We start from the raw sequence: 24,696 nt of genomic DNA, 5'->3' as shown, positions 1-24,696 counted from the left end.
TATCCGGGCATCCTGCCACTATCCTAGGCATGAGTAGCTTCCAGATGGAGCTGAGATCAAACCACATATCTTGAGTCATCAAATCTGGTTGATTCTGAGGCTGCATTGTTGTTCTGATGACCAGGTAGATAAGCCTTGAATGGCAGGAGAAAAAATGTACTGAATGGGTGGTTCACCAGCCTACCTTCCTACTCCTCAAGATGTTGCTATGTTGTGTCTCTGACGATGGCTATGAGTCAGCCTTAGGCAGGAAGATGATGGAGTCACTGTTATTGTGCGCTTGGCTACTGCTTTCTTTGCACTTCAGCATTCCTACCTGGTGCGTGGTACATTTTTGTCATTCCACAGCAGTCTGCTGTGCACATGACCCTTCAGTAGCCCAGACCCATCTATTTACATCAGCTGTCCAGCTGCCAGCCTCCTCACCTCCCTGTCTGCCAGATGGGACTAGATGAAATCTGTGTTAGGACTGCCTTTCGGGGATATCCACAGAGTCCCAGGTTCTGTGTTCAAAGTATAAGGTCCCTGGAACTCCACCTCTATGCCTTGGGGGAGAAGGAGGCTTTCACAAAAGATTTTTCTAGGCACTGACTCCTGGCCGGATGAGAGCTGGTTTCTTGGTATTTCTATCCCATTGTGTCATTTCTAGGAAAGAAGCTCTAGCCAAATGATTTTTCAAGGGATTCAATATACCTGCTGAAAATGCTGTGCAAATCAAATAATGACCAGCCTAACCATCCTTTCTTTGAAATATCCTATAAAACCTTCCCAGGTGGGGTTTTTCTTTTTTTGCACAAGGTCAGCACTCATAGCACTAATCTGGGACTTGTGACTGATGAGGCGGAGCTTCTGCTTAGTTAAGTAACAGTCTTTCCTTAATTTTATTCAGATCATTTCAGTGCAACCAGGGTGTGTGTGTGTGTGTGTGTGCACGCACGCGTGCACACGAGTGTGCATGCACACATACACCCACCCTTCCAAAACAATGTAAATAACATATTAGGTCCCTTGTCCAGGGCCTTCCTGACTCAGGAGGATGCTGTGAACAACAGCTCTCAATTGAGGTCCACCTGGTACCAGAGATTTGGGACCAGACAGCTGGACCTATGACAGCTCTGTTTGTTCCTTTTCCCCTTCCCTGTCCCTGTTAGTACTAAACTGTTTTCAACAAGGCTCATTTCCTCCAGAATGCAACTCAGCATCCTGGAGAAGACTGAGGCCACTCTTGTAGCAGGAAGCTGCCCTAGATTTGGGCAGTAACCAGTAGAACTTGATACTGACGCCAGAGTGTAAAAATAAACACCTCCTACAGTGCTGTCTTAATCCATTGGCATCAGAGTTGCTATTATTAACCCATAGGCCTCACAGGCAGCTGTGATGGGCAGACAACAGCCTGGCCGGACCTATCCTGCCAACTTGGGATCAGACTGTTTCTTTCCTACATCTACTGGAATCTGATCTGGGGCCCCTGGAGAAGCACCATCAGTCTGGGAACATGCCCCACAACAGGTAACACTAGAGATGAATTAGTATCTTTGGTTTGGGAGAGCCTTAGGTTCCTAGGGGTGGCCGGTGAGTCTAGAGTGTAATGGGCACAGGCTTACTAATTCAGTCCTAGTGCAGGGGAGGGAAAAAAAAATGACTCTTTTCAGTTCCTTTGGCTCTTTTGAAGAGGTTTTGTCCTGCCAGTTCCCTAGATCTGGAGCCTTTAGGTTTTCTGGGAAATTGGGAAAGGAAAGAGAGAGGTAAGGACTCCACTGGTCATCTGACAAAGCTCTAATAAATAGTAACCATGCCTGTGCGCTCACCTTGTGTCAGGCACTTACGTGTAATATCTTACTCAATTCTCCCTCAAGCCCTTGAGGGAAAATATCATGACAGTTTTGCAAATGAGGAAGCTGAAGTTTAGTGAAGTTGAATAACTTCCCGAAGCCCACAGCTGGCAGGAAGAGTGTCCAATTTGAATCCAAACCTGTCAATGCCAAAATCCATGCTCTGAATCATTACAGAACCTAGTCTCCTGAATATTCTGGGCCCAGGCAAGATTCTTGCCACCTGCTTTAAAAGGTTTTAAAGTAAATGTCAGTTTGCTCTCACTTTAGTCTTATAACCAAAGCAAATACAGTGTTGGGTACGCAGGAATGGTCTTCACTGCTGCCTGCTTTTACCAAGCATTGGGAGCTGGACTTGGAGACTGTCATTTCAAGTCTATTGGAAAGTAAGTCACATCTGGGAAAAGGCTTTTGACTTGACTGAGGTGTCTCAGGGACTATGATCCCTCTGCTGAGACTGGGGTGAGACTGGAACACAGTTTCCTGGGAAGCAAGGCTTTGATGGTTTCTAGCAGTCCTGCTGAGGGTGGAGTGTGCTTGAATTTAAATATTTCCTTGAAGGGCAGCTAGGCGTCTCTCTCCTCTTTCTCCTGCCTCCCCCACCCTGGCTCCACAACTGGCTTGTGGTAATTCAATCTAGATTCTTCTCATAGCCTACTTCACTGTGCATATGTGGCCTTTTATTTACAGCTTTCAAGAGTTTGATTGGATAGCAGCTTACCCGCCCCGCACGACTCAGTCCACTGCCTTGGGGGAGGGGAAGCAGAAAACATTCTGGCTTTGCTTCCTAGAGGCTAGAAGCCAAAAGGAGCAGCCAAAGGAAGAGCAAAGGGTCGACCACACTGAACAGTGGAGCAGCATAGGGCCTTTTTGTCCCAGCTAACTTGCTTCTGCAAATATATACTTGAGAGCTATCCTCCAAGTAGAGCGGCCCACGCTGGACCTTTGAACACTCACCCCTGGTTCACTGTCTCTGTCCTGGTGGTTTCCTGCTCCTTGCTGCTCTCCTGCACCAAGTGTTAGGAGGCTCTCTCTCTGTCTGTTTATCCACTGCTGCATCCTCCACCCCCTCCATCTGAAGAACTCAACCTGTCAAGGTAGGAATTGACTCCTAATTCTCTGTAGTCCTCCCCTCTCTCCCTAACCTACATCCTCAAAAGAGGCAGATTTACAGTAAGTTCTCAGTCCTTAGAGACTTCTAACTGTGGCAGTTAGAAGCCAGGCACTTGGAAGTATAGGGGTGTGTGTGTGTGTGTGTGTTTCTTTGTGTGTCTTTCTCTGTGTGTGTATATCCATATATTTATGTTGAGAGGGAAGGCGTTTATTAGCACACTGCATAGGGACCTTCCCTTGGGCCCAAGGTTTTAATTTAGCTTAATTTATAATTAGAGTTGAAAGGTACCTTAAGAAGTTATCTGATTTAGCCTCCTGCCTCCAAACAGGTGCTAAGAGTTGAGCTAAGAAGGGAATCAAATGATTGATCTAATGGAGAAGGGCATGCACCTGCTGGCTGGATTACTGGAAGAGAATATTTTTCTAGGTGTAATCCCATTTGAGCAGAAGGAGAAACTGGAACAAAGCTGAGTTGATTATCATGGTATTTCTATGGAATAAAGGAGAGACCCTTTACAGCTCCATGAGGATCAGTGGCTTCTAGATTATTCTTTTCTTGGGTATAATTCCTAGTGCTGCACTTTCCTCATAACTGAGCCTGAGATGTAAAAGGCTTGGAGCTTGTTGCGGGTTTCACCCCAACATATTCTGTCTGTGATTTTTGGTACCACTAAAGGTGCCTACATATTTCCAGATCATAAGGGAGGAGATAGACTTTTGGCCACCTGATGCGAAGAGCCAACTCATTGGAGAAGACCCTAATGCTGGGAATGATTGAAGACAAAAGGAAAAGAGGGCTGCAGAGGATGAGATGGTTAGATAGCAACACTAACTCAATGGACATAAGCAAATTTTGGGAGATAGTGAAGGACAGGGAAGCCTGGCATCCTGCAGTCCATGAGGTCACAAAGAGTCAGACATGACTTAGCAACTGAACAATAATAATACTTGGGGGAAAGGAGATAAACCCACACCAGGTAGTCCTAGGAAAGAGCCCATTCTGTTGTACTTCAGAGTCAGGCCTCTTCTAGAATCTATTTGATTTTGGGGGGGTAGACTTTTAGCTGAACCTTTCTGTAACATATTTGAGAAGCCAAACACAAAGCAAGTTCTGTGCTTCGAAAGAAGACTGTACATTAGGGAGGCCTGATAAGGAAGCAGCTGGGTGTGTCTGGGACAGCCTTTCAGGCTAGGCCTCTTCCAGCACACACCCAGCACACTGGCTGGCCTCACTTGGAGTCCAAAATAACTTAATGCCAGTTCAGAACAGTGGCCTCCTCAGCTCGGAGCAGCTACACGCAACCTGGAGGGAAGACAGATGTGCTTCTGGGCATTGGCTGCTGTTCCATTTGTGGAATCGGACTCCTGATGTCACAGCCTGGTGCTCTCAGGCAGCTAACAGCCTGTTTATCCTCTCCTTGCAACTCAGCCCAGAGACTGCAGGCATCACTATTATCACCAATTCTTAAATCTCCGAATTCTTTCAGCATCTCTCACACATTTCAGTGAGAAGTACTTGTCTTAGAGGAAATTCAGTGTGCATCAAATCTCATGGCCTATAAAGACATAGAACCTTAGTAGGCATGGGAGTAATTACACAAACTGATTTTTCTGAATTCACTTAGTGCCGGGGTCCAGCCTCGGTGGATCCAGGGTAATTCGAAGGTGGGGACGGAGTTGGTGTCCTGGAAAAAACTTATTTAATTACAGATATAGAGGGAGGTTAGAAACAGATTGTGTAGTAGGAGAATTAATGGAGAAAAGAGGCTAAATAACTGGTTTACATGGAATACTAATCACCACCTACGAAGGCCACAGGCGTCTTTCCATTCTCCCAAAGGAGAGGAGGCACTGAGGCCTCCCCGGTCCGATCTCAGAAGCCCAGGCAGAATTAGCAGGCTTGGTGAGTACCCACATTTCAGATGGGAATACAGCCAGGAAAACGGGGAGCGAGAAAGAAATGACACGGGGGAATCAGTCTTTCCAGAAACTGATCCGATTTCTTTATTTTTCAGGTTTGTTTATATACCTTTTTGTTATACATAGGGATGAATACAGAGTCACGTGGGGGTCAGCAGACCTGACCCTTGTCACAATCAGGTGCTTCATATAAAATTATACAAAGGTCTTATGAGTTTCATCATCTTCTAGCCATGAGGTCTGCTGACATTTTATGGCCCTTTCTGATACCGGTCAGTTAACCAGAAAACTTATTTTTCCAGGGGTGATTTTTTCTTAAATCAGGCGCCACCCTCCAAATAAAGTTGCATTCCTATAGGGTGAGGGTGTAGTGAGTTACAATCAAGAAAGGAATTTACTTAACCTAAGGTTTAACATGATTAATCTTAAAGGTTAATACTTATTTCTCCTATATGCTAGTTATATTCATTATAAGGGCAGGAATATGGAGATTTAGCAGCAAACATTGGCTCAACAAATGTAAACCCTTCACCAATGTTTCCCTTAAGATCTATTTTGTCTTAAGATAGTGATAAAGTTACATTTTTACATAGCATAGTGATTTATAGTGATTTATAACAAAGTACAGTGATCTATAACAAACGAGAAGATTCATTAACTCAAAAGTCTAGTATTGCTAACATCAAAAACTACTATATTTCCTTTTCTATATTCCAAATACATTGATTAATATATTCCCAGGTGCCTAAGGATATGGAGGCCTGATGGCAGTCATTGACTCATCAATGAAAAAAGCCCTATGCTAGTACTCCAAACTGTGCTGTTTATGGTTGAGAGGTTGTAACACGAGCTAGTCTGTCAGCAGAGAGGTTTGACCTGAGACATCCTTGTCACACCCAGGGCAGGGAATTAGCAATAATTATTGGCATGACAAATGAAAAAACCCTTCACCAATATAGTTCCTAATCGACCCACTAATACTATACTAATGATCTTCTAACTTCTCAAAAGAGTCTGTATTTAGAAAGTTTTAAAACATCCCGTGCCTCTCACAGTTGGGAGGCTGTAAACAATCACATGCGGCCAGATGAGCCTGATCAGGCAGGCCAGAGAACCTTCAGAGTTCTTAAGTTGAAACACTCTTGTCACGCCCAGGAATTTTTATTAACTGGAGCTGCAAGTTAACTCCTTCTCTGAGAGAAATGGTTATGGGGGAGAGCCCCCCGTAAAGTACTCTGGTTTTGGGGGTAGATTCTCGGGAACAGGGGGTTTCCTGTGGCTTGATCACGCCTTTGTGTATGCCAAGCTTCCTTCCTCATGACCTTTGCCATGGGCGGAGTTCCTCACGCTGGCTCCCAACGACTTAGAAAGTTATTTTCTGTACTGTGAAGTAAGTCTGCTGCTGATGCAGTTAATTGACATCATTTCCCAAGCATATATGATTTGAGAGTCATGAAGTAAAAAAGATGATCTCTCTCAGTTTTTGTTTCACTCCCCATTTCCCCGATCCCGACCAACCATACTCAGTCTTGCCTTTGCCCAGAGATTTTCAGAATTTTTTCATCTGAGCCCTAGGGTCCCCTGGAAGTGCCTTTGGGGGGCCCCTCTGAAGTGGAGAGAGGGAGGTGGAGTGTATGGGGCTTTAGGCCCTCCCTGCTTCAACCAGAGTTGTTCAATGTATTGGGCCCTAAAAAGTTTGAACCCACTGCTCTGACCCTTATCTTACATCCTGAAACATCTCTCTTGCTTCCCTAGCCCTCCACATAGGCATGTTGGCAATGATTTTAACAAAATTATGAGCCCCTCAAGTTGAGCTCTTACCCCTAAACACCCAGCGCAGTGCTTTGTACACAGCAGAAGTGTGTACAGTGGATACTTATGACTTATTTGATTGATTGATTGACTCTTGAGATGATGTTAATTCATGGCCTTGGGATGCTTCTCCCTCTGAGAAAAGAGTATATGGTAAATCGTTGTTTATTTTTATTCAGTATGATTTGGGCACTTCTGACCTTTCCTATTGGAATCACTCATGCAGTCTGAGGCAAAAACATGGCCAAAAGGAGTTGCCTAACATAGATGGTTTCTGGTGTAGAGGATACCTGACTAGGTCAACACAGGCAAGTACTTCTTGCTAATGTCCAAAGAAAAGTGTCCTGAGGTGAAAAGTAAGCAGAGCGATTGGGAAAGGCTAGGGACAGAAATGTATTCGGATCACATTGTCTTATCTGTTTTTCAGTACTACTTTCACTGAAAGTTACCTGCCTGATAGTTTCCAAAACTACTCGACGTATTGATTATGGGAAATACAGATCTTTTTATTTGCTAAACTATACTTAAAACACTGTCCAAAACTGTTTATCTATAGCTTCCAGTATATATCTACCTATCTTTTGAAAGGGAGAAGGAGGGCTTTATTTTGTTTTAAAACAATTTACATTTTATAAAAGTTATATACATGTGTATATACATGTATGTGTGTGTGTATATATATGTGTGTATATGTGTGTATATATATATAGGTTTTATATGTGTATATATATATAGTTTTTATATATGTGTATATATATATAGTTTTTTTAAAGCCAAATAGAAAAAAAAAGAACGTTAGTGGGACAACTGGCAAAATCCTCACAATCTGCAACTTCAGATAGTAATACTGTACTTAGTGTTGGTTTCCTTGTTTTGGCAAATGCACCATGACTATATAAGATGGTGACATTAGGGGGTGCTGGTTGAAAAGACATAGGGATACACTCCTAACTATCTTTGTTACTTTTCTAAAAATTATTCCAAAAATAAATAGTTAATTTGGGGACTTCCCTGGTGGTCCAATGGTTAAGAATCTACCTTCCAATGCAGGAGATGCAAGTGTGATTCCTGGTCAAGAAAATAAGGTTCCACATGCTGCGGGCCAACTAAGCCCACATGCCACAACTAAGACCTGAGGCAGCTAAATAATTAAAAAAATTTTTTTTAATGATTAAGTTTAAAAAGTTTGTATACAACAATAAAAATCTTCACACAAAAAAAAGCCAAATAGTGCCAAATCTGAGATAATGACCATCAAAATCAATAATACCCAGCAAGAGATTATGACCCACTGAATGTTTTTTAAAAAGCCAAGAATCTATACAGATACCAAAAAAATAAATAGGAAGGAAACAGGAAATCTTTCTCGTATTGGAATGCCAGCTAATAAATGTAGGAGGAATAACAGAAAGAAAATCATCATTTTTCAACCATCACAGTAAACAACTATTAATAATTCAGGTAAAATCTTCAATGGATGCTGATATTTTTAAAGAGTAACAACAATGCATTACATTTCTGTAAAATGTTTATAATTTATAGAGCATTTTCACATAGTGTTTTGAATAGGCTGCCATTCAGATCTACAGCAAGATGTTTATCTCCCCTGAGCCTCCATATCCTTTTTTTCACCTGGCAAGTCCCTATAACATAGCCTGGTCCAGGCATAAGAATGCTCAGCAGTCAATGATTATTTTCAGATATGTTTTATTTTCACCTCCCCTGGATCTTTCTAATAATCTCTTACTAACTGCTTATCTGTGAGAATTTATCCTTGATTTAAAGCATTTTACCCATAGCTGATTTGTGTTCTGTCTCAGATGTTCTTAATATTTGAAGTTCTTGCAGTTTAAATCTATTATTTGTTGTTTTCTTTTATTCATTCATAGTATCTTGTTTCCATGTATATTTGTGATCTTTGATGCAAATTAATTTTTGCATACTCCTTAATTTTGAGAATCCTGTCGACTTAAGTTGGAGATATTTTTCTTCAAAAGTTTGGAGGAACCATCAACCCTGGATCACATGAGCTTGCTTCAAGGGTCTCAGCCTAACTTGGGTTTAGCTATCCCTTGCCTTTCTAGTGGTCCAAGGCTTGCCATTCTGACCACAGTAGAAATGCTTGTGCAAACCACATAAAATCTGTCAACATACAAGATGTGACCACTAGGCTCTCACTTAGGATCATGACTGTGGAAATAAACGGTAGTGAAGTACTGACTGAAGACATGGCTGCTCAGTCATCCTTTCCATCCTTGGTATGAAAATGGAAAGAAATGAGGGGTTAAGAGAGATCTTGGCCTTGAAGATTTATTTACTAAGCACTTTGCTAAGGCTTAACTTTTTGGTTTTCATCTTCCTTCCTTCCTTGCCTCTTATCAATCAAATATGCTATTCTCTTACAAACAAGAAATGTCAGTGAGGGTGTGCAGAAAAGGGAACCCTCTTACACTGTCGATGGGAATGTGTATTGATACAGACACTATGGAGAACAGTTTGAAAGTTCCTTAAAAAACTAAAAATAGGACTACCATATGACCCAGCAACCCCACTCCTGGGCATAGCCCTGGAGAAAACCATAATTCTGAAAGATACATGTAATAGCCAGGACCTGGGAACAGCCTAAACATCCATCAGCAGAGGAATGGATAAGGCAGATGTGGTACGTATATATAATGGAGTATTACTCCGCCATAAAAAAGGAATGAAATTGTGCCATTTGCAGAGACATGGATGGAGCTAGAGACTGTCATCAGAGAAGGCAATGGCACCCCACTCCAGTGCTCTTGCCTGGAGAATTCCATGGATGGAGGAGCCTGGTAGGCTATATAGTCCATGGGGTCGCTGAGAGTCTGACACGACTGAGCGACTTCACTTTCACTTTTCACTTTCATTCATTGGAGAAGGAAATGACAACCCACTCTAGTATTTTTGCCTGGAGAATCCCAGGGACAGAGGAGCCTGTTGGGCTGCCGTCTATGGGGTTGCACGGAGTCAGACATGACTGACGCGAATTAGCAAGCAAGCAAGCAAGCAAGCAAGCAAGCAGGAGACTGTCATACAGAGTGAAGTAAGTCAGAAAAACAAATATTGTAGATTAACTAATATATGTGGGATCTAGAAAAATGGTGCGGATAACCTGTTTACAAGGTAGAGATGGAGACACAGATGCAGAGAGCAAACATATGGACACTAAGAGGGGGAAGGGGAGGTGGGATGAATTGGGAGACTGGGATCAACATATATACACATGTATAGAATAGATAAACTAATGAAAACCTACTGTATAGCACAGGGAACTCTACTTAATGCTCTGTGGTGACCTAAATGGGAAGGAACTCTAAAAGAGAGGGGATACATATATACATATAACTAATTCACTTTGCTGTACAGCAGAAACTAACACAACATTGTAAAGCAACTATACTCCAATGAAAATTTAAAAATAAATAAATGAATAAAAGAAACGACTTTAAAAGTTAAAAAAAAAAGCTATTCTCAGGCTAAGCTAACCTTCTGAAAGCTGACTTGAGTCCAGCTAGCCCACTGGGCTTGCCATTCAGTAGCTTTACCAAGCAAACATCAGTGGTGCCTTACTGAGTGCCAAGACTCTAGGCTCAGAATTACTTATCAAGACATAAGACAATCCCACTCTTCAAACGTGTGCTGTCATCAAGAGATAAATAACAAAATAAAATGGCCAAGACTTGGTACCAAATGAGTTGTGCAGACAGTTGATATTGAAAAAGTTCAGAATAAAGACTTTCATGATAAAGAAAAGCTTCCAGACATGGTAGAATTTGAGCTGGATCCTTTAAAAAGAAACAAAGGCAAGGAAAATAGAGCATTCCAGATATCTTCCCAGTGGAGTGAGCCAAAATTCAGAATAAATTTGTCATCTGATGGAACATGGTTGGATAAGTGGGAAGGAATTTTGAATACCACATTAAGGAATTTGGATTATCCTGTAGGCAGTGGGGAGCCACTAACAACTTTTTAGTAGTAAGGTGAGGGTACCAATATTGAGGCAGTACTTTGGGGAAATTAGTCTTGTGTCAGTATATAGGATAGCTGGGAGGAAAGAGCCAGAATGAAAGCAAGAAAACTGATTAGAAGACTGTATGATAATTCAGAGGAGGGGTGCCTGCAGATCTGAACTCGGATGATAGAAGTAGTGACGGGAACTCAAAAGTCAGTGTAACAAGCAGTGAAGAACACTGACTTTGGAGTCAGACGGTTCTGTGTCTGGCCAGATCAGACATTACTGACCGAGTTACCTTTTGTTGTTGTTGTCCAATTGCTAAGTCGTGCCCATGGACTACAGCACGCCAGGCTTCCCTATCCTTCAGCATCTCCGAGAGTTTGCTCAAACTGACCAGGTTACCTTAGAAAGATCATTTAATATTCTTGAGCCTCAGATTTCTCATCCATAAAATAGAGATAATAATACTTATCTTAGAGAGTGGTTATATGTATAAAATGAGACAATGTACGTGCTTAGCATGTTGGCTTCCCGAGTGGCTCAGTGGTAAAGAATCTGCTTGCCAAGTAGGAAATGCAGGTTCAACCCTTGGGTGAGGAAGATCCCCTGGAGAAGGAAATGGTATCCCCCCCAGTATTCTTACCTGGGAAATCCCATGGACGGAGGAGCCTGGCAGGCTACAGGCTTGTTCAGTCATTTAGTCGTGTTTGACACTGCAACCCCATGGACTGCAGCATGCTTCCCTGTCCTTCACTATCTCCCAGAGTTTGCTCAAACTCGTGTCCATTGAGTCAGTGATGCCATCCAACCATCTCATCCTCTGTTGCCCCCTTCTCCTGCCTTCAGTCTTTCCCAGCATCAGGGTCTTTTCCAAGGAGTTAGTCCTTCACATCAGGTATCCAAAGTATTGCAGTCTCAGCTTCAGCATCATTCTTTCCGATAAACATTCAGGACTGATTTCCTTTAGGATTGACTGGTTGGATCTCCTTGCAGTCCAAGGGACTCTCAAGAGTCTTCTCCAACACCACAGTTCAAAAGCATCAATTTTTCAGTGCTCAGCTTTGTTTATAGTCCAACTCTCACATCCATGCATGACTACTGGAAAAACCATAGCTTTGACTAGATGGGCCTTTGTGGACAAAGTAATGTCTCTGCTTTTAAATATGCTGTCTATGTTGATCATAGCTTTTTTTCCAAGGAGCAAGCGTCTTTTAATTTTATGGCTGCAGTCACCATCTGCAGTGATTTTGGAGCCCCCAAAAATAGTCTGTCACTGTTTCCATTGTTTCCCCATCTATTTGCCATGAAGTGGTGGGACCGGATGCCATGATCTTAGTTTTCTGAATGTTGAGTTTTAAGTCGGCTTTTTCACTCTTCTCTTTCACTTTCATCAAGAGCCTCTTTAGTTCTTCTTCGCTTTCTGCCATATGGGTGGTGTCATCTGCATATCTGAGGATATTGGTATTTCTCCTGGCCATCTTGATTCCAGCTTGTGCTTCATCCAGTCCAGCGTTTCTCATGATGTACTCTGCATATAAATAAAATAAGCAGGGTGACAGTATACAACCTTGATGTACTCCTTTCCCGATTTGGAACCAGTCTGTTGTTCCATGTCCAGTTCTAACTGTTGCTTCTTGACCTGCATACAGATTTCTCAGGAGGCAGATAAGGTGGTCTGGTATTCCCATCTCTTGAAGAATTTTCCACAGTTTGTTGTGATCTACACAGTCAAAAACTTTGGCATAATCAATAAAGCAGAAGTATATGTTTTTCTGGTCTTCTCTTGCTTTTTCAATCATCCAGCGGATATTGGCAGTTTGATCTCTGGTTCCTCTTCCTTTTCTAAATCCATCTTGAATATCTGAAAGTTCACAGTTCACATACTGTTGAAGCCTGGCTTGGAGAATTTTGAGCATTACTTTGCTAGCATGTGAGATGAGTGCAATTATGCGGTAGTTTCAACATTCTTTGACATTGCCTTTCTTTGGGATTGGAATGAAAATTGACCTTTTCTGGTCCTATGGCCACTGCTGAGATTTCCAAATTTGCTGACATATTGAGTGCAGAACTTAGGATCATCTTTTAGGATTTGAAATAGCTCAATTTTGTATAATGGTAGTTTAAAGAAAGCTGATTTGAAATAGAAAAATCAATTTGTTGTTTGTTTGTTTGTTTTGATTGGTTGTTGGTTTTTGTTTGGGGGGCCACACCACGCTGAGTGGAAGATCTAAGTTCCCCAACCAAAAATCTAACCCACGCCCCTTGCCATGGAAGCTCACAGTCTTAACCATTAGATCACTAGGGGAAGTCCCTCCATTTGAGGGCGTAAGAAGTACCTAATGGGCTATTGGAGATTTGATTCTGGAAATTCAGGAAGAATGAAGATTTGGAAATCAATAGAATACTGGGAAGGGCTAAACACTTCTCAGGTTGAAAAGATTTCAGGTCTGAGCCCAGCTGTGAATCTATATTTAAATATAGGTCAGGTATTGTGGTATTAAACAATGAAGAAAGAATGATCTACGAAGAAAAACTAGGAAGCCAAAGGAAAAAGAGGGTTTCAATAGGAGAGGGTGGATAAGTGTCAGGCAATTTAAATATTATGAGCTTAAAAGTTAGAACTGCTTTTAGATAGTTCAGCTATTAATAAAAAGAAGACAGACTTCTGATTGTTTAAGAAATAATTAAGGAGAAAGATAACATAGTCCATCCTTCTAAGAATTTTGGTATTGAAAAAAAAAAAACAGATGGAAGAGGGAATTGTCTGAGATCCTTGGGTTGACATGGCAGTGATACCCTCTATTTTCTAGTGCACCTGAGTTCCTGTCACCCCTACGCCCACCCAGTTACTGAGCCTGTAAAGACTTCTGCCTCTGTGGTGCTAAACAGCATTGTTCACTGCTGCAGCTTCTTTTTTTAACAGCTTTGTTGAGACATAACGGATATCTGTTTCATCATTTAAAGTATACTATTCAATTGCTTCCCTGGTGGCTCAGATGGTAAAGAATCTGCCTGAGTCCAGTCCCTGGACTGGGAAGATCCCCTGGAGGAAGGCATGGCAACCCACCACCGTAACCTGATTTTAGAACTTTGCATCATCCCCCCTAAAAATCCCATACCCGATAACAATCACTTGCCGTTTTCCCTTTCCCCAAGTCCCTGGAAGCCACTCCAGTAATCTACTGTTCATCTCCATAGATTTGCCTAGTCTGGGCGTTTCATATGAAAAGGGCTTCCCTGGTGAAATGAAGTCAAACAATACATGGCCTTTAGTGTCTGGCATCTTCCACTTAGCATGTTTTCAAGGTTCATCTACACTGTAGCATGTTTCACTGCTTCATTACTTTTTATTACCAAATAATATTACATTTTATGAATTTACCACATTTAATTTAATCCATTCATCTGTTAATGGATATTGGGTTGTTCCTACTTTTTGGCTATTATAAATAATGCTGCTGCTACTGCTGCTGCTAAGTCACTTCAGTTGTGTCCGACTCTGTGCGACCCCATAGATGGCAGCCCACCAGGGTCCCCCGTCCCTGGGATTCTCCAGGCAAGAACACTGGCGTGGGTTGCCATTTCCTTCTCCAATGCATGAAAGTGAAAAGTGAAAGTGAAGTTGCTCAGTCGTGTCTGACTTCGCGACCCCATGGACTGCAGCCTACCAGGCTCCTCCATCCATGGGATTTTCCAGGCAAGAGTACTGGAGTGGGTTGCTGTTGCCTTCTCTGAAATAATGCTGCTAGGAACATTCATATATAAGCTGTTGTGTGAAGATAGATATGTTTTCATTCCTTTAGGGTATATATCTAGGAGTAGAATTTCTGGGTCATATGGTAATTCTGTGTTTAATGTTTTGAGAAACTACCAGACTGGTTTCCAAAGTGATTGAACTATCTATGGTACAATCCTCCCAGCAGCATATGAGGGTTCTAATTTCTCCACATCATCATCATTTGTTATTGTCTGTCTTTTTTATTTATCCTTTCTAGTAGGAAGAAGTGGTATCTCATTTTACTTTTGATTTGCACTTCCCTAATAACTGCTGATATTCGGTATCTCTTCTTGTGCTTATTGACTGTTTGTCTCCTTTAGAGAAATGTCTGCTCAGATCCTTTGCCCATGTTTAAATTGGGTTATATATCTCTTGTTGAGTTATAAAAGTACTTTATGTATTCTGGATAGAAGTCCCTTATCAGATATACGATTTGCAAATGTTTTCTTCCATTCTTTGAGTTGTCTCCCCCCCTTTTTTTTTCTTTTCACTATCTTGATTGTGTTCTTTAAAGCACAAAAATTTTAAACTTTTATGAAGTCCAACTTATCTATCTTTTCCTTTGTCATTTGTACTTGTGGTATCATGTCTAAGAATGCATTATGTAACTCAAGAAAGATTATGAAGGGTTATTCCTTTTTTGCTAAGCTTTCTTTTAATAGACCTTCCCCACCCCCCCTTATGAACAGCAGGGGTCTTCTCTGTCAGCCTTTTGAGTCAGATCTGCCCACCACTTACTTTCATTTACACTCTCATTCTTTTTGGACTACTCTAATTCAACAAGACTTTGACTCACCACCTTCTACAATGTAAACACTGCTAGTATTACGGGAAACACAAAATAAAAAATGATACTATCTTAAACTCTGGATATTGGGAATACAAAGAGGAGTATATCTTGGACTTTGCTATCTAAAAGAGCCTTTAAAGCGGATATGCAAAAAAGGAGCATAATCATGTCAAGTAACAAGTGATTTACTTGATTAAAACCTCTCATGAACTGATATTAGTTTCCAATGAAGTTTGCATCAGTATACGATGAAATGAGAAAAATAATGACTATGTTTTTTTGATGAAATGATGAAAATAATTAACATAAGGGTTTTTGTTGTTGTTGTTATTGTTTTAATGATCTTACTTGGCAGTATAAGAAATTGGCAGCCCGTATTGACCCCCTGGCTTTTGTGGGATTTTTCTCTTGTCTGTAAAATCAACAATCTGCAACCACAGTTCAGTAGACAAAGATCACTTCTGGCTTCAGGGTGATCAGTGAAGACGTGATGCAGGAGTTGATCTGGGCCTTGTAGGTTCTGGATAATTCCTTGTAGGTTGAGTCAAATGTAACAGGCAGGAGAATCTGAATAAAGACAGCTGAGTGGAAAGAGCTTATGAAACAGGTTTGAAGGACTACATGAATGGAGGATGGAAAGTAAGGTTGGATAGAAAGTCAGTAGACAGACAAGATGGAGGGAACTTGAAAGCCAGAGTGAGGAGTTTGAACTTGATTCTCTAGGAATTGGATACCACTAAAAGCGGCAGGAGTGAATGCTGAATAAAGATAAGACTTCAGGGTAATAAATCTGGCAGTACTAAGTAGGAAGTAAATTGCAGGTGAGAAGACTAGTTAGGAGGCATTGTGGTTCGTTTCTAGTCAGAAAAAAAAATTGATCTTCTCATCAAAGCCCTATAGATCTTTGGCAGTAGTTGGTGGAAAGTAGGTGATGATATAGTCTGTGATGTGGTGAAGTAAGTTAAGCTACCTGCTGTAGGCAACTGGAAACACTTCCAGAGTAAGTAGCTTTCCAGTGCACAGCTTAGCCTCACAGAAATTTCAGGGACAAAGACCCTGGGTCCAGAGCTCTAACTGCAGCTCTAAGCACTGGTTGAGATTGACTTTGCCCCTGTCTACGGCTGCTTATCCAGCCTCCTTTGAGGTCTGTTCCAGCTCGGGGAGAGGGAAGCAGAGTGATGATACCTTCCAACATCCCAGAGGGGACCACTCATGGCTAGTTTTATGAACAGCAGCCTCCCTCTCTCCTTTTTTCTGCTTTGTAGGATCATGGGGCCATGGCCCCTCAAACAGGTCAAGGTTGGAGATAGGTTTGGGGGGGTCTTTAGCCACTTCTCTCTAACTCAGCTCATCTCAGCATAACATCAGTGGGCACTTGATTCCCCTCATAGGGAATAGAAGCAACAATAAAGGGCAAGAAAGGACATCTCTTCTGGATCCTGAGTGGTGCTGACGTGGTCTTGGCCAGTAGACCTAAGCCTTCTTTTTAGGGCCTGAAAATCCAAGGGCTTGGCTGTGGAGTCCAGATAGTGGTCCATATTGGAAGGAGCCCTGTGACGGCTAGTGCTTGAGGGCCAAGCCCAGCTTGAGACTGTCCCTGTTCGGGGATGCCCGTGGGCGGCCCTGGCACGAACTGGCCAGAGACACGCTGCTGCTCATAGGGTGCCTGGCTCCGGCTGTGGCTTCTCCACTGTTTCCTGATTCCCACAGAACTGGCCCAGAAGCTGACAAGGGTGGAGTAGGGAAGCGGTGGAGGGCTCTGTAGGGCTTCAGATGGAATTGAGGTCTCTCTCTGGCCTGGGGGAAACCACTCCTTTCTCTTAGCCTTTCTTTCTCCAAGAAAATAGACTTCCTTCTCCCTGGCCTGACCAAATGGATACCACCTCCCCGCAGGCCTGGCTGGTCCCTGCTCAGCACTAACCAAAAACTGATGCAGGTGAGAGGGGGAAGGATTCTGCTCCAACCACACCAGCAGACCTTCTGAAGATCCAGGGAGCTGAACTGGACCCTGTGGCAGGAAGGGGCCTGCAGACAACTTGACCCTAAGGTTCACTACCACTCGTTGTATAGAAGCCTACCAATGGCCCAGTCTCTCTCTCTCTTTTTTTTTTTTCCTGATTCAGATCCCATTTCTCTGAAGAGGCACACCCTAGATAGCCTAGTGTCAAGTCTAGGAACTTGGTGTTACTGCTGGTGGAATGATGACTGGTGCCCACAGCCTCCCTCGGGGCCTGCAGGAACCCCCCTCCCCGGCTGGCTGCTCCACCCTGAGGCTAGTCTGGAATCCCAGTGAAAGGAAAAGGCTGGAAAACAAGGAGTCATTCAGAGTGGGTGAAAAGAGGAGGGAGAGGTTTTCTGGCTGAGATCTAAAAGGAGGGGCCTGAGGAAGGAAGGAAGCTCCCAGTCTCCTCCCAGACCTTTTCCCTGAGACTCCTAGGAATGGGAGTGGAGCCGGGCCCAGCTCACTAGGCTTCTCTTTGCCGCTGGGAGAGTTCTCGCCTTGCAGCACTGCCTGCCCTCTGAGGCTGACTCCCTTCTCTACCCTCCCCCTTCCCCAGGCTAAAGGGCCCTCAGGGACTGACAGGGAGGGAGGCTGAGCGGCTGCACTGTGGGCATGCCTGTTCCCTTCCCTTCCCCCCTTCCCGGAGCAGCAACGTCACCGCAGCACCAGCGGCAGCGGCAAGGATACTGGGCTGGGATTGCGCAGCCTCCCTGCATTAGCAACGATGCCATTGTATTAGCAGAAATCAGATCTTAGGAAATCAGCCCACTTGCCCCTGTGCGGGCCTGTGGAACAGTGCCTCAGCTCCAACTGTCAAGATAGAGCTTGGTCGGAGTGCCGCGGAACAGAAATCTCGGGATTCAGCTAAGGCACCTTACAGAGGTATGGCTCAGAGGAGCTGGGGGGAGGGGCAGGACAGGGACGCTAGAATAACTGATCAGCACATTTGGGCCCTGGCTTCTGAGGATTGGCTTTGTCTTTCCGAGAGGGAGAGAGAGCGACCGAGCCAGCGAGCAGGAGAGCAAACGTTAGACAAGCTCATCCATGCATACTTTTGGGCTGTGGTGCAGAGGTGGGAAGAACAGAGGCTGGGGCTGATGCTATTTTGTCGAGAAGATCCCCTTCTCCCTTTCTGAGCATTTCTAATGAAGCTGCTATAGTGTGGGTCAGGAGGGAGAGAGTCAGAGCTAGACACAAAGGCTTAATGGGAAGAGACACCCGTACAGCTCCTGTAAGTTCATGATGGAGACCTGCAGGGATCCACTCAGCCTTCATGAGCAGGCACTGGGAAGGGAAGCATCGAGCCCATCTTGTCCCTCCATGCACATACATACATGCACACAGACACACATACCACGTCTTCTGGTGCTGCAGAAGCCACAAGACTACAGATGAGGATGGAGTAAGAAAGAATGTTGATCAGGAGGCTCCACATTATAGCGAGAGAGAGGATATAATGCCTAGGACACCTGGCCTGTTATCACTGGCCTTCTTATACAGGCTTAAATTCCTAACAGGAACAGACCTAAGGATAAGTTGATACACCCAAATCCACCCTCCTGCTCTCCCCCCTTCAGTCCTGTTCAAGAGAGAACCTGGACAGGAAAAGGCTTAGCAGTCCTACTGAGGCTCCCCATCAGACCTCAAGTCAAGGTCAGATTGCTGGAGAATAACAATGAGTATCACTATCTTCCCCTCTTCCTTCAGGAGGCCAAAAACGAGGGAAGGGGCTCTATGACTGGCAGAAAGATGCTGATGGCCAAAGACAAGGGAGACCTTTCTCTGGAGTTTAAAACTTCTTCCTGCCCAGAATTACCTAGAATTCTATTGCTGAGAAGATAGAAAGAATTCTTGAAATTTCCCTCTCCATTGATCACCTGGGTGGAGGATTCAAAAACATACACTATTAGGAGTCAGTAGTTCCATGTGCAAAATGTGATTGGGTAGGGCAATACATTGGGAAATTGTGGGAATGTGTTAGTTCCCAGGAAGCATCTAGGAATGTGAACTATGGTGCAAGGGAAAAGGGCATTGAGGACTGTGAGTGGGACAGGGAGATGTGAGCTGGAAACTGGAGCAGGAGGTAGGATTAAAGAGTGTTATTAGAGCCTGGGGCATTAATATGAAAGGGACTCTGGGTTCAGAGACTAGTAAAGTGGGTAAATACAAACTGTAAATGGAAACTGTGCGTCCCGGTGGCTCAGATGGTAAAGAGTCTAGCTGCAATGCAGGAGACCTGGGTTAGATCCCTGGGTCAGGAAGACCCCCTGGAGAAGGAAATGGCAACCCACTCCAGTATTCTTGCCTGGAGAATTCCATGGACAGAGAAGCCTGGCAGGCTACAGTCCATGTGGTTGCAGAGTGAGACACGACTGAGCCACTAACACTTTCACTTTCAAGTAGAAGCTGGAGTGTGAGCCTATCCAGGAAAAAGTAGGACGTGTCTGCGTTGGTAGCAGGGTAAATGCAGGGACTTTAGGAAGAGGGTGTGACCCTGATCATTTTCTGAGAGGCAGTTGTAGTGGAAAGTATTAAGAATTGAGCAGACCTGGGTTTGCGTCCATCTCAGCCATATAATTATGGCAAACTGTTTACACTTACTAAGCTTCAGTTTTCTCCTCTGTAAAGTGGGGATGATTATATCTATTTTAAAGGATTATAGTAGAATTAGAGATGCTGTATGTCAATCACCTTGAGTGTAAATGCTCAGTAAACAATCACTAATAAATAGCATTATGATGACTGGCCAAGAGAGACCTGTTTGTAATGAGAACCAAGAAGAGGGCTCTTGTGGAAAGCTTTCCCTAATTTAAGGGATTCTAGACCTTGTGACGTTGTTGAGTAAGCCCACCACTTCTCTGTCCACCTAAGCTGAGTGCTTCTTCCACTTTCTTCTGGGTTCTCTATTCCCCCACCTCCATCTCTCATGTCTCTCCATTTCACCAGGTTACAGAAAGAGACTGGGATGCACTCTCCCATCTCACTGTTTTCTCTTCACCTTTCTTAGAGCTCATGGGCCACGGTATTAAACTGGTCTTCTTACAGAGCATGACACTCTCAGGGGAGAAGTCTAAGAGAAATGCTCTTAGTAAATGTGTTCTGTAGTAATTGAAATCAAGTCATATATACCATATACTCTCATTACATTCCTAACTGATGGAGAAAAAAGGTCAAAAGTTAGGATTGCTGACTCCTGTCTTAATTCTGTCATTTATCTCCTGAGAGTTCTTGGGCAAGTCATTTCTTTTTTCTAGGTGTTGATTTCCTTATTTTTTAAAAAAATGAAGTAATCAACCTGCTCTAGTGTATTGTCAGGATCAATGAGATGATATACATAAAAAGTGAAGTTGCTCAGTCATGTCCTACTCTTTGAAACTCCATGGACATGAGCCTACCAGGCTCCTCAGTCCAGGGAATTTTCCAGGCAAGAGTACTGGAGTGGGTTGCCATTTCCTTCTCCAAGGGATCCTCCCAACCCAAGGATCAGACCCAGGTCTCCCACATTGCAGGCAGACACTTTACCGTGTGAACCACCAGGGAAGCTTTTGATATACATAAAAACTGCTTTGTAAAAACTGTGAAAGTATGGGGCCAAAGCATGAGTACTGAGACTTGTGAGATGCCTGTAGAACTTTACCTTAGTTGGCTGAACTAGAGTTATCTGTGGAGAAACTATTGCCAAGATCTCCCCTGGTCATGTGGAGATCAGGAAAGAGCAAGACTTTCTCTGAGATACAAAAATGTAAAATAAAATGGAGTCAGCCAGTGAAAGAGCTTTACACTTAAAATAGAATGCAGCACAACCTTAATATAAAAGTGAAAACTATACAACATTTATTTAAAAAAAAAAAAAACAGGAAAATTTCTTGGGATAGGCAAAGATTTCTTAGAACACAGAAAGCTTTAACTATAGAGAAAAAAAAACAAATAAATGGAACTTCATAAAATTAAAAACCAATTAATTAAAAATACCATTAAGAAAACAAATAGGCAAGCCACATTTGAGAAGAAGCCACTTAAGAAAATATTCTCAAGATGTGTATTTGACAAAGGACTCATATCTAGAATAAATTTAAAAACTGCTACAACTCAATAATAAAAAGACAAGCAAGTCAATTTTTAAAATGGGTAGAACAGGAGTCAGTAACTAACCTACCGTGCCTACTGTGTTCCAAGCACTGTGCATGGGTTCTAGGGACCAGGGGTTGACTATATCCCAGTTTCTGACCTCAAGGAACTGCACTCTAGTCTGGGGACCGATACGTAAATATAACATAATAAACTGTCAGTGCCCTCCTGCCTGAGGTTCTCCATTGCCCTCCACACCCATTTGTGCTTTATCCATGATTCAGAGAGAGTCAGCTTTCCAGGCTCTGTGAGTTGCTATGTTTCTTTATTTGAATGCATATATGACACCCAGTCAGTGGTTTTATGGGTCAAACACATTCTTCTGTGTATATATTTGAAAATGGTGCTTTGAAAGAGGAATGGTGGGGGTGGGGGATGGAATTCCCTGGTGGTCCAATGGTTAGGACTTTGCACTTTCACTGCTGAGGGTGCAGGTTCCATCCCTGGTCAGGGAGCTAAGATCCCACCAGCCATAGTGCAGCCAAAAAAATTAAAAGGGGATGGGCGTGGTATTCATTGAAGAGCAAGTGATGGCCATAGCCCATAGGTACTCCTAACATTACTGCTGTGTGTACAAGAAAGTTCTCTGTGCCCCATTTAGTCTAGGCCTCAAATTATGGCCCGGACCCTGGGACAGCCTAGTACTCTAGTTAGGGGGATGTCCCCTCCCCTAGCCCTGACCAACAGTATCTGTAGTGCTTAAAGGAAAAAAGCGCTTTAAAAACTGTTCAAATTGTGTACATAACACACACTTATTTTTAGAAAATACAGATGAAACAAAAAGAATAAAATTTAAAATAATCCAGAATCACCCAACAGCAATAAGCATTGTTAACATTTTGTTGTCAAGTCCACAGGTTGTGCATGCATAGATTCAACCAACTGGGAATCAAAAATATTCAAGAAAAAAGCATTCCAGAAAGTTCCAAAAAGCCGTACTTGAATTTGCCATGTTCTGGCAACTATATAAGTAGCATTCACATTAGGTATTATAAGTAATCTGAAGATGATTTAAGGTAAACTGGAGGACAGTTGTAGGTTATATGCAAATACGGCACCATTTTGTCTAAGGGATCTGAGCATCCTTGGCTTTTGGTACTGTGTATGCTCTCAAGTTTTCTTCCGTACATATTGCTCTGGTTTGAATGTCTGTGTCTCTCCTCCACCAACTCCACATTAGGTCTTGAGAGTAGAGCCCTCCTAAATGAGATTAGTGCTTTTATAAAACAGAAAGATCCCTTGTCCTTTACAATCTGTGTAGAAGGTGCCCCGTATGAACCAAGAAGTGGGCTTTCACCAGAATGCAGCCATGCTGGCACCTTGATCTTAATCTTGGACTTCCCAGCTTTCAGAGCTATGAGAAATACATTTTGCTGTTTATAAGCCATCTGGTCTGATGTATTTTGTTATAGCAGCCTGAAGACAGATACAGACATATACTTATTCACAATAATGGTGTCATCTGTACATATTGTTTGTAATCTGCTATTTTTACTTAATCTTTTGTGAATATTTTCTCAAGTCACTAATAGGGAAATTAACACAACATTGTTTTAATGATACTATGTTCTCTACTTTTCAAATTGATTATTATTGGAATTTTAGGGTGTTCCTAACTTTTTGTTATCCTTGTGGCTTATATTAATATATTGGGTTGGCAAAAAAGTTCATTCAGGTTTTCCCATAATGTCATATGAAAAACCCTAGCAAACTTTTTGGCCAACCCAATATTTGAGCCCTAAGTTTTCCTGGCAAAGGAAAAGAGAGATGGGAAAGAGTGAAGGGGAAATTATCTCATGTACCTCATAGCAAAATTTCCTAAAAATCCTCTTTATCCCTCTCTACAAAAATCCCAATACTTCAAGGTAGCTCTTCCTCTCTTGTTCTCATCGGTGCAAATACGCATTCCTTTCCACTGCTAATACTGGTTCCCTTCCTTCCCTCTCCTTCAATCTTTCTGTAAACCTTAATCTTTTTTCCTGTTTAAATTTTTTAAAATAACAGCTTTATTAAAATATAATTCACATACCCTAAAACTCACCCTTTTATAAAATTGAGATATAATTCACTTTCCATAAAACTTTGGAGTTTGGGTTTTATTCACAGACTCAGGTAACCATCACCACTGACTGATTTCAGAACATTTTCCTCACTCCCAGAAGGAACCCCCACCCTCACTAGCCGTCACTCCCCATTTTCCACTCTCTCAGTCCCTGGCAACCACTAATCTACATTTTGTTTCTGTGGATTTGCCTATTCTGGACATTTCATGTGAAAGGAATCATGTAACATCATGCAAAGAATCCTTTTATGACTGGCTGTTTTCACTTACCTTTTTGCAGTTCAGACATACTGTATCATATATCAGTACTTCACTCCTTTTATTGCCAAATAATATTCCAGTATCTATGCCATGGTATATCTGTTCATCACTTGATGAACATCTGGATTGTTCCCACTTCTTTGGCTACTGTGATTGGTGCTACTGTGAATATTTGTATACAGGCTTTTGCGTGAACATATGTTTTCATTTCTCTTGGGTATATACCCAGGAGTAGAACTTCTAGGTCATATGATAACTCTATGCTTAACATTTTGACGAACTACCAGGCTGTTTTTCCAAAGTGACTGTCCCATTTTACAATGTCTTAAGCAATGTTTGTGGGTTGCAATTTCTCCACATCCTCGCCAGCATTTGTTATTGTCTTTTAGTGAAAGTGAAGTAGTATCTTGTTGTGATTTTTATTTCTCTAATGACTAATGATGTGGAACCTCTTTTCGTGTGCTTATTAATCATTTGTGTGTATTCTTTGGAGAAATATCTATACAAGTTATTTGCCCAATTTTTAATTGGGTTACATAGTTTTTATTGTTGAGTTGTATATTGTTTATATATTGTGGTTCTAAGTCTCTTGTCAGATACACAGTTTGCAAATATTTTCTCTCATTCTGTGACTTGCCTTTTCACTTTTTTGATCATGTCCTTTGGAGACGCAAAGGTTTTTTATTTTTATTAAATCTACCTTATCTAGGTTCTCTTTTCTCACTTGTTCTTTTGGTATCTTATCTAAGAAGTCATCCAATACTAACCCTAACCGAAGATAATGAATTTACTCCCATATTTTCTTCTGTGACTCTTTGTCTTGTGGCTCATTTAGCCTCTCTGGTTTCTGCCCTTCTGCCTGTCTACTCCTTACCCTAGTCAACACACAAAGGCTTGGAAGTCCAACAGAGGAGCCTTCCTCTCAGAAAGGAAAGGAAGAAGAAAGATGGTAAATACTTGCTTTTTAATTTTAATGTAATTTAACTTAACACAAATAACATATTTTAATAGTGTCC

The 24,696-nt window shown here is 42.3% G+C and overlaps 1 protein-coding gene across 8 annotated transcripts in view; it reads left to right on the top strand.

The window, feature by feature from the left end:
- RUSC2 (RUN and SH3 domain containing 2) overlaps positions 1 to 24,696 on the top strand; it is a 63,307-nt gene that overhangs the window by 23,894 nt on the left and 14,717 nt on the right. For 2 of the 8 annotated variants that reach the window (XM_069576191.1, XM_069576189.1), the window contains exon 1: positions 17,654 to 18,111. The exons of 2 other annotated variants lie outside the window; for them this stretch is intronic. The gene's annotated coding sequence lies outside the window, so the exon portion shown is untranslated. Of the gene's footprint in view, positions 1 to 2,564; positions 2,930 to 17,653; positions 18,112 to 24,696 lie in introns of those variants that run through there. 4 more of the 8 variants (XM_069576195.1, XM_069576190.1, XM_069576186.1 and 1 more) reach the window with 4 other exon arrangements.

The sequence above is a fragment of the Ovis canadensis genome, chromosome 2, assembly GCF_042477335.2.
Source record: "Ovis canadensis isolate MfBH-ARS-UI-01 breed Bighorn chromosome 2, ARS-UI_OviCan_v2, whole genome shotgun sequence".
Lineage (NCBI taxonomy): Eukaryota > Metazoa > Chordata > Mammalia > Artiodactyla > Bovidae > Ovis > Ovis canadensis.
The sequence above is the reverse complement of the archived record's forward strand: the minus strand, read 5'-3'. Positions and strand labels throughout refer to the sequence as shown.